This window comes from Triticum urartu, chromosome 5A, assembly GCF_056163025.1.
Source record: "Triticum urartu cultivar PI428250 chromosome 5A, HENAU_Tu73, whole genome shotgun sequence".
Classification (NCBI taxonomy): Eukaryota; Viridiplantae; Streptophyta; class Magnoliopsida; order Poales; family Poaceae; genus Triticum; species Triticum urartu.
Window position 1 is genome coordinate 400,900,695 of NC_141877.1, and position 9,915 is coordinate 400,910,609.

Genomic DNA, 9,915 nt, shown 5'->3' on the forward strand with positions numbered 1-9,915 from the left:
ATAGTGCGTCTCCGGTATCCCCGTGCACGGTGAGGACACCGCTGCTTCCGGGCATCTTCATGAGGTTGTACGCCGGGTGCGTCGCGGCCATGAACTAGGCCAGCGCTGGGTAGCCGAGGATGGCGCTGTAGGGGAGGCCGATGGGGGCGATGTCAAAGTTGATCAGCTCCGTGCGGAAGTTGTCGTAGGTGCCGAAGGTTACTGGGAGTCGGGTCTGTCCCAAGGAGCTGGATGATCCGCCCCCAACGCCTGAGAAGGGCCGGCTGGGTTGCAGTCGTTCCAGGGGTATGCAGAGGAGGTTGAAGGCCTCAACCGAGAGCACGCTGAGGCCCGCATCGCCATCAATGAGAGTCCTGGTGACGGCCACCTGGCAGATGGTGGGGGTGCACAGCATGGGGAGCGCGCCCGAGCAGGCCGAGTTGGAGGGGTGGTCCTCCGAGCTGAAGGTCAGGCCGGCCTTGGGCGCCACCCGGTCCGGGAGAGCCCCCTGCCGTGCGGAAGCAGCGCTGACCCGGCGGATGAACGGCTTGATGTGGTGACTTGTAGGCGGCGCCTGCGAGCCGCCCAGGAGGGCCGCGACGACCGGGGGTGTTGGTGTAGCGGTGCGGCCGTCTTGCCGCACGGACGGATGCTGGGACGACGCTTGCTGCTCGTCCCCCGCCGGGCCGGTGGCGGCGTTGACGGCGGGTGACGGGGAACGGCGAGGACGCCCGCCGACAGGGGCCGTCTGGGCGACACGGGAAGCGAGAGCGGCTCGGCGCTCGGTGCGGGCCCGACGAGCATCAGACATGGACGCGATGGTCGGAGGAGAACGGGGCGGTGGAAGTCGAATTCCGGCGCACCCCTACCTGGCGCGCCAAATGTCGAATTTCGGGTTTCGGCAGACCCTTGAGGTTCGAACTCTGGGGTGCGCATGGAGATTACGCCTTCTACCTACCTGCGCCCCTCCGCCTCACAAAGATCTAAGCTATGGAAAGAATAGCACAAGAGACACAGGGTTTATACTGGTTCGAACCACCGATGTGGTGTAATACCCTACTCCAGTGTGTGGTGTGGTGGATTGCCTCTTGGGCTGATGATGATAAGCAATACAAGGAAGAACAGCCTCGCGAGGGTCTGTTCTTGGCGGGAGCGATGAACTGCTAGGAGGAGTTCAGTCATCCTTCTCTCTCTCTGTCTGTCTCCTGTTTCTAGATCTGATTGCCTCTACCCTGGGGGTGGCTAGTCCTATTTATAGGCAAAGGCCCTGGGCATCTTCCCAAATATTGAGCGGGAAGGGCGCCAACAATTGTCCATTTTGAAGGGGAACATCTGGTACACTTATCCTGACTAAAGTTGGTCCTCGCCTGCCAAAGGCTCTGGTGGTGACGCTGGCTTGGGCTCCACAATGACTTCCTCCCGGCCGTTGGACTGGTCTTGGTCTCGTTGCACCGAAACGGGTGCCTTTGCTTGATGCTCTCGCCTGCGCTTGCTCCCTTTGCACCAAAGAGGAAAGGAGGACACTGCGCGGGCTGGCGCCCGCCTGGCGCCCTTGGTCGTCATGGCTTGCGGCATGAGCACCTCGTGAGGTACCCCGCCTTGATCTCTCCGCCTCCTCGTGAGCCAGCCTGATGAGGCCATGCCTGAGGAAGCCCCGTGTCGTCCGCCCCACGAGGCTTGGCCCCTCGCGAGGGTCTTGGGTCTGTGTTGATGAAGATGGGCCGTGCTGGGCCCCCCCTTTGAGCCACGCCGCAGGCCGCAGGCAGGCAGGTCTGGGGACCCCCGTTCCCAGAACGCCGACAGATGGAGACTATGATTCCCCCACAAGTCGGGATGAGACTCCGGACGAAAAAGAAAAAAAAGAAAAAAAGAGGCCATTAAAAAAGAGAAAAGTACCAAATAAAAAATTATTAAAAAAATATTAAAAATGAGAGAAAAATAGAGAAGGGGCAATGCTACTATCCTTTTACCACACTTGTGCTTCAAAGTAGCACCATGATCTTTATGATAGAGAGTCTCCTATGTTGTCACTTTCATATACTAGTGGGAATTTTACATTATAGAACTTGGCTTGTATATTCCAATGATGGGCTTCCTCAAAATGCCCTATGTCTTCGTGAGCAAGCAAGTTGGATGCACACCCACTTAGTTTCTTTTGTTGAGCTTTCATATACTTATAGCTCTAGTGCATCTGTTGCATGGCAATCCCTACACACTCACATTGATATCTATTGATGGGCATCTCCATAGCCCGTTGATACGCCTAGTTGATGTGAGACTATCTTCCCCTCTTTTTGTCTTCTCCACAACCACTATTCTATTCCACATATAGTGCTATGTCCATGGCTCACGCTCATGTATTGCATGAAGATTGAAAAAGTTTGAGAATGTCAAAAGTATGAAACAATTGCTTGGCTTGTCATCGGGGTTGTGCATGATTCAAATACTTTGTGTGGTGAAGATAGAGCATAGCCAGACTATATGATTTTGTAGGGATAACTTTCTTTGGCCATGTTATTTTGAGAAGACATAATTGCTTTGTTAGTATGCTTGAAGTATTATTATTTTTATGTCAATATGAACTTTTGTCTTGAATCTTTCGGATCTGAATATTCATATCACAAGTAAGAAGAATTACAATGAAATTATGCCAACTAGCATTCCACATCAAAAATTATCTTTTTTATCATTTACCTACTCGAGGACGAGCAGGAATTAAGCTTGGGGATGCTTGATACGTCTCCAACGTATCTATAATTTTTGATTGCTCCATGCTATATTATCTACTATTTTGGGCAATATTGGGCTTTATTATCCACTTTTATATTATTTTTGGGACTAACCTATTAACTGGAGGCCCAGCCCAGATTTGCTGTTTTTTGCCTATTTCAGTGTTTCGAAGAAAAGGAATATCAAACGGAGTCGAAACGGAACAAAATCAACTAGAGAAGTTATTTTTGGAAGGAAAGCTACCGGAAAAGCTTGGAGTGCACGTCAGGAAAGAAGGGAGGTGCCCACGAGGGTGGGGGGCGCGCCCAACCCCCTAGGGCGCGCCCCCTGCCTCGTGCCCCCCCTTCGGTCCACCGACGTACTTCTTTCACCCATATACACCTACGTATCCTAAAACTTCCAGAACAGAGAATAGATCGGGAGTTCCGCCGCCGCAAGCCTCTGTAGCCACCAAAAGTCAATCGGGACCCTGTTCCGGCACCCTGCCGGAGGGGGGAACCCTCACCGGTGGCCATCTTCATCATCCCGGCGCTCTCCATGACGAGGAGGGAGTAGTTCACCCTCGGGGCTGAGGGTATGTACCAGTAGCTATGTGTTTGATCTCTCTCTCTCTCTCATGTTCTTGATTTGGCATGATCTTGATGTATCGCGAGCTTTGCTATTATAGTTGGATCTTATGTTTCTTCTCCCCCTCTACTCTCTTGTAATGGATTGAGTTTTCCCCTTGAAGTAATCTTATCGGATTGAGTCTTTAAAGATTTGAGAACACTTGATGTATGTCTTGCCGTGCGTATCTGTGGTGACAATGGGATATCACGTGATTCACTTGATGTATGTTTTGGTGATCAACTTGCGGGTTCCGCCCATGAACCTATGCATAGGGGTTGGCACATGTTTTCGTCGTGATTCTCCGGTAGAAACTTTGGGGCACTCTTTGAGGTTCTATGTGTTTGTTTGAATAGATGAATTGAGATTGTGTGATGCATATCGTATGATCATGCCCACGGATACTTGAGGTGAAATTGGAGTATCTAGGTGACATTAGGGTTTTGGTTGATTTGTGTCTTAAGGTGTTATTCTAGTACGAACTCTAGGGCTGTTTGTGACACTTATAGGAATAGCCCAACGGATTGATTGGAAAGAATAACTTTGAGGTGGTTTCGTACCCTACCATAATCTCTTCATTTGTTCTCCGCTATTAGTGACTTCGGAGTGACTCTTTGTTGCATGTTGAGGGATAGTTATATGATCCAACTATGTTATTATTGTTGAGAGAACTTGCACTAGTGAAAGTATGAACCCTAGGCCTTGTTTCCTAGCATTGCAATACTGTTTGTGCTCACTTTTATCACTTGCTACCTTTCTGTTTTTATATTTTCAGATTACAAAAACCTATATCTACCATCCATATTGCACTTGTATCACCATCTCTTCGCCGAACTAGTGCACCTATACAATTTACCATTGTATTGGGTGTGTTGGGGACACAAGAGACTCTTTGTTATTTGGTTGCAGGGTTGCTTGAGAGAGACCCTCTTCATCCTACGCCTCCTACGGATTGATAAACCTTAGGTCATCCACTTGAGGGAAATTTTCTATTGTTCTACAAACCTCTGCACTTGGAGGCCCAACAACGTCTACAAGAAGAAGGTTGTGTAGTAGACATCATGGTACACACGGAAGACAACCTAGATAGGACTCAGAAGGTTATGGAAGAAGCTCATGATACGCCTTTGTCTATTCATCCCGGTAGTACCAAGATGTACCAAGACATTCGTCAGAGATTCTGGTGGTCAAATTTGAAGCAAGACATTGCTCGCTATGTTGCTGAATGTGACGTTTGCCGTCGTATCAAAGAAGAACATCAAAGGCCTGCTGGAACTCTGCAAGCTATCTCTATACCTAAATGGAAATGGGACCATGTTGAAATGGACTTCGTCACTGGATTTCCCCAATCGCAGAAAGGTAATGATGCTATTCTTGTCGTCGTTGACCGACTTTCTAAAGTTGCGCATTTTTTGGCCGTCAAAGAAACAAGCACTGCTAGTCAGCTGGCAACCCTCTATATGTCCAGAATTGTTTCACTTCACGGTATTCCACTGGTTATCAGCTCAGACCATGGCAGCTTATTCATTTCAAGATTCTGGGCAAGTTTCCAAGAAGCTATGGGAACTCATCTGTCATTCAGTACTGCATTTCATCCTCAGTCGCAAGGGTAAGGTGAACGCGTCAATCAAGTTCTCGAAGACATCCTTCAAGCTTGTGTAATTTCCTTCAGCATGAAATGGGAGGAATCTCTCCAGTATGCTAAGTTATCTTACAATAATAGCTATCAGGCTAGTCTGAAGATGGCCCCCTTCGAAGTGTTATATGGACGAAAGTGCTGAACCCCTCTACACTGGTCAGAAACTGGGAAACGGACACTCTTTGATCCGGATATTATCCAATATAGCGAAAAAGTCCGCATCACTCGCGAGAATCTCAAGACTGCTCAGTCATGTCAAAAAAGTCAGTATGACCGTCATCATAAAGACATGGTCTATCAACCTGGCGAAAAGGCTTATCTTCGAGTTACACCAATGAAGGGTGCACACCGCTTCGGGATCAAGGGCAAGCTAGCTCCTCATTATATTGGTCCATTCACTATTCTCGAAAGGCGTGGAAAATGGCATACCAGTTGGAGCTTCCATCGAACCTTTCTTAGGCTCACGATGTGTTCCACGTGTCACAACTCCGCCGCTGCTTCAAGGACCCAATCCGAGCAGTGGGTCATGAAGTGCTTGAATTGCAACAATACCTCTCCTATAAAGAGCATCAGGTCCGCATTCTCGACCAAGCTGAACGCCGCACACGTCAGAAGGTGATAAGGTTCCTCAAGGTCCAAAGGTCGCATCACTCTGAAGACGAAGCCGCTTGGGAACGCAAGGATCACCTGCGTGATGAATACCCTGAACTGTTTCCTTATACCTCCTAAATCTCGGGACGAGATTTCTTGTAGTGGAGGAGAATTGTAACTCCCGTATAATTATGCTATAGTAATCCCCTGCTAATGGTGCCATGTCATCATATTATTGTTGCTAATATTCGCTTGATCCAAATCGCAATTCAAATTCAAAACCGAGTTTAAAGTCAAAATTTAAATTTTGTCAACCATGCAAACTAAAATGTTCAAGTTGTTTCAAATAATCATTTGGTACTATTGGTGGAGAAATCATCTTTTTATAAAATGTTTAATTGCTTTAAATGAATAAAATAGTGGCTAAAACAATTGTTTTAATGCTTTTTAATTAATAAACAAATGTAAACTATTTATTATTGTGCGAAACTTTTTGTGGCAGTGATTGGCAACACTAATTCTGGAGCTAGTTTTACATTTAATAAAACTAAAACTAAACTAAAACTTGGAGAAAACAAAAAGGAAACAAAATAATAAAAGGGGCAACCCCCTGGGCTGTGGCCCAACTAGGCCTCAGCCAGCCGGCCGCCCACTTGGGCCGGCCCAGCTCCCCCCCCCCGGTCGCTCCTCACCCCTGTGCCCCCGACCGCACCGCTACATGACATGGTCATCCCCGACCACCTCGCCGGCGATGCCCCGACGAGGATAAGGCCTCCAGCGCCCCGCCTCCTCGGGCCCCCTCCCCCACTTGCCCCCTCATGCTTCCCCTTGCACTCTCCGCCTTCCCCTCTCCCCTAGATCCGCGTCGGCCACCCATGCGCGACGCGCCCGTCGCCGGCCACCTCACACCGCCGTGGCAAACGTCAACCTCTTGCCTCACCGACGTGTCCAAGCACTCCACCTCCCTTGACTACGTCCCCCCGACAAGCCGCAGGACGCCACACGCCCCCGCGATGCCTTCCCCACCACCAGCTTCCTCCTCGGCCCCGGCGGACTCCGTCGATGATTCGCTCCGGCGAGCTCTCCCCCGAGCCCACTCTAGCACCTCTGCAGGGCTACTGTGAGCAGCGCTTCCTCCCTCTATCTCTCCCTTGCTTCTTCCTTAGGCCATAGCTCACCCCCCCTTTGTAGCCGACCTCACCGCCGCCCACTCTCGTCTCCGGCATGGCCACTATAACCTTTTGGTCCCGTGCGTGCCACCGCCATGATCACCGCGTCCCATAGACCCTCCCTAGCCCTCTCGTATGCATGTTTGTACGCCGCAGCGCCGTCCCCGTCGAAGCCCGATCACCGCCGCCGCCTGCCCTCGCAGCAGCGGCCGGCTCCGGCCACCTCGGTCGCTTCCACCGCCACCAATAGCCGCGGCCCGTCGCCCGCACTCGAAAGCCACCGGCCGCGCCCCAAATGGGGGCTTATAGCCCATTTTCCGGCGAGCCCCGCGCCCCTTCCACCGTGATTTAGGTCGCCGCACCCTCTCCGGCGGCGCCCTACCAACATGGTCGGCCTGCCCCACCCCCGGGTCACTGGCAGGTGGGACCCTGGGGCTCGGCTGGTCCCTTTGACCGTAGTCAACGCCGACTGGGTAGGGCCCAGTCGCTGACATATGGGGCCCACGCCCTCTCTAATTAATTAATCTAATTAGTTTAACCTAATTACACACTAACGTGTGGGGCCCAGTAGATTAATTAGCCAATTGAGATTAGTTTTAACCGCTATTAATCCCCACTCTCAATGACAGGTGGGTCCCGGGCGTCAGTTTGACCAGTCAACTAGTTGGTTGACTACTGGCATCAGTGTGCCATCATGCTGATGCATTAATTCTCTTTTGAATTTATTTAAAATAATAGTAATTTTAGAATATCATTAAAATTTGAAAAATCATATAAATTAATCCATAGCTTGGATGAAAAAAATTTATACATGAAAGTTTCTCAAAAAGACGAGATAAATCCGAATACATAGTCCATTCGTCTGTCACACGCCCCTAGCATAGCGATCATGCAATCGGCCCCCTCCGTTTCACCTGTCCAAAAAATGCAAACTTCGGGAAAACATTCCCGACTGTTTCCCCCCTTCATCGGTATTACCTAGCACTGCGTTAGAACACCCCTAGGCCTGCCTGTTGTCCTGTCATGCATCTGTTTGCTCTGCATTTACTGTTTCTTCCTCCTCTTCTCTTCGGTAGACCCCGAGACCGCTGCTGATGCCACTGTGATCGATTATGTCACCGACGACCCTTCTTCCTTTTCAACAGAGCTTCTAGGCAAGCAAACCCCCTTGATCATTCTGATATCGCCCATTCTATTCTCTCTAATGCTTGCATTAGATTTTGCTACTGTAATTGATTGCTCCAATTCTGATGCATAGCCTGCTTTTGTAACCTGCTCATTATACCTTACTTGCTTATCCTAAACTGGTTAGTATAGGTTGGTTGGTGATCCACTAGTGACCCTCACCTTGTCCCAGTTGCCTCACTTGATGACCGATGACTTGATCAACGAGATCGACGTCCAGAGCCCGACACATCACATCACATACCCTTTGTTGCTCGACTCTACGGAGCTACTATCGAGTGTCGAGGGTGATACCTCGTAATGCACTCCTGATGATAAATCTATAGTGTAGCTATTTCGGTCGCGGTCATCGAGGGTGATTCCTCCTTCACCACTCCTAATATGACTCTGTCGTGCAAATCCTCAAGTGTGAACCTCGAGGGTGATTCCTCTTAAATTCGCCTTGACGATTACATCAGGTGGATTCCATCGAGGGTGATTTCTCGGATTCCCCTTGATGTTATGGACACACGGTTACCTGGACTTTACTTGAGACCATTGTTGAAGTCGGGCGGCCCTGAGGGGTACCCGCTAGTTGATGTGAAAGTCGGGCGGGCCTGGAGAGCACCCGCGAGATAATTATGAGGCACGGCCGGGCAGGTAGACCGCCCTAGAGAGAGAGGGTTGGGCCTGGGCCTTGCCGTATTTCCTCGAGACGGGTCGATGGGGTCACATGATCGCGAGTCTCTCCTTGTCTCCGCGAACTCCTAATACTCTAAGGGTTTGGGTATTAGATCTGAGTTGGCCACTGGCCTTTACGCACTAACCACCACGCGGGCACAGTTATGGGCACTCGACGTCGCAGTATCAGCCGAAGCTTTGTCAGACGTCCAGTTCATCATTGTGGCACGGTTGGATCATGCCATCCACTACGCGGGTGGTGCTGGTATTCACCCTACACACAACGACCCAGTGTGTAGTGGGTGATGGGCCCAAGACCCCGGAGCGGTTAGGATGTAGACCGGCGGGGACCTTGTTGGGGAACGTAGCATGCAATTTCAAAAAATTTCCTTAGCTCACGCAAGATTTATCTAGGAGATGCATAGAAACGAGAGGGGGAGAGTGTGTCCACGTACCCTCGTAGACCAAAAGCGGAAGCGTTAGCTTAACGTGGTTGATGTAGTCGAACGTCTTCTCGATCCAACCGATCAAGCACCGAACGTACGGCACCTCTGAGTTCTGCACACGTTCAGCTCGATGACGTCCCTCGAACTCTTGATCCAGCAAATTGTCAAGGAAGAGTTTTGTCAGCACAACAGCGTGGTGACGGTGATGGTGAAGTGATCCGCGCAGGGCTTCACTTAAGCACTACGTGAATATGACCGGAGGCGTAAACTGTGGAGGGGGGGCGCCGCACACGGCTTGGAACAATTGATATCTGTTAGAGGCGCCCCCACCCCCGTATATAAAGGAGGGAGAGGGGAGGAGGCCGGCCCTAGGCGTGCCCCAAGTAGGAGGAGTCCTACTTGGGCTCCTAGTAGGATTCGGCCCCCTTCCTTTTACCGGAGGGGGAAAGGGGAAAGGAGAGAGGGAGGGAGAAGCAAAGGGGGGCACCACCCCCTCCCCTAGTCCAATTCGTACCCCTCCCTTGTGGGGGGCGCGCCACCCCTATGTGGGCTGGTGTGCCTCCCTCCTATGGCCCATTGGCCCATATCTTCCCCCGGGGGGTTCCGGTAACCACCTCGGTACTCCGATATGTACCCGATACATTCCGAAACACTTCCGGTGTCCGAATACTATCATCCATTATATCAATCTTTACCTATCAACCATTTTGAAACTCCTTGTCATATCCATGATCTCATACGGGACTCCGAACAACATTCGGTCACCAAATCACATAACTCATATAATACAAATCGTCATCGAACGTTAAGCGTGCGGACCCTACGGGTTCGAGAACTATGTAGACATGACCGAGACACCTCTCCGGTAAATAACCAATAGCAGAACCTAGATGCTCATATTGGTTCCTAC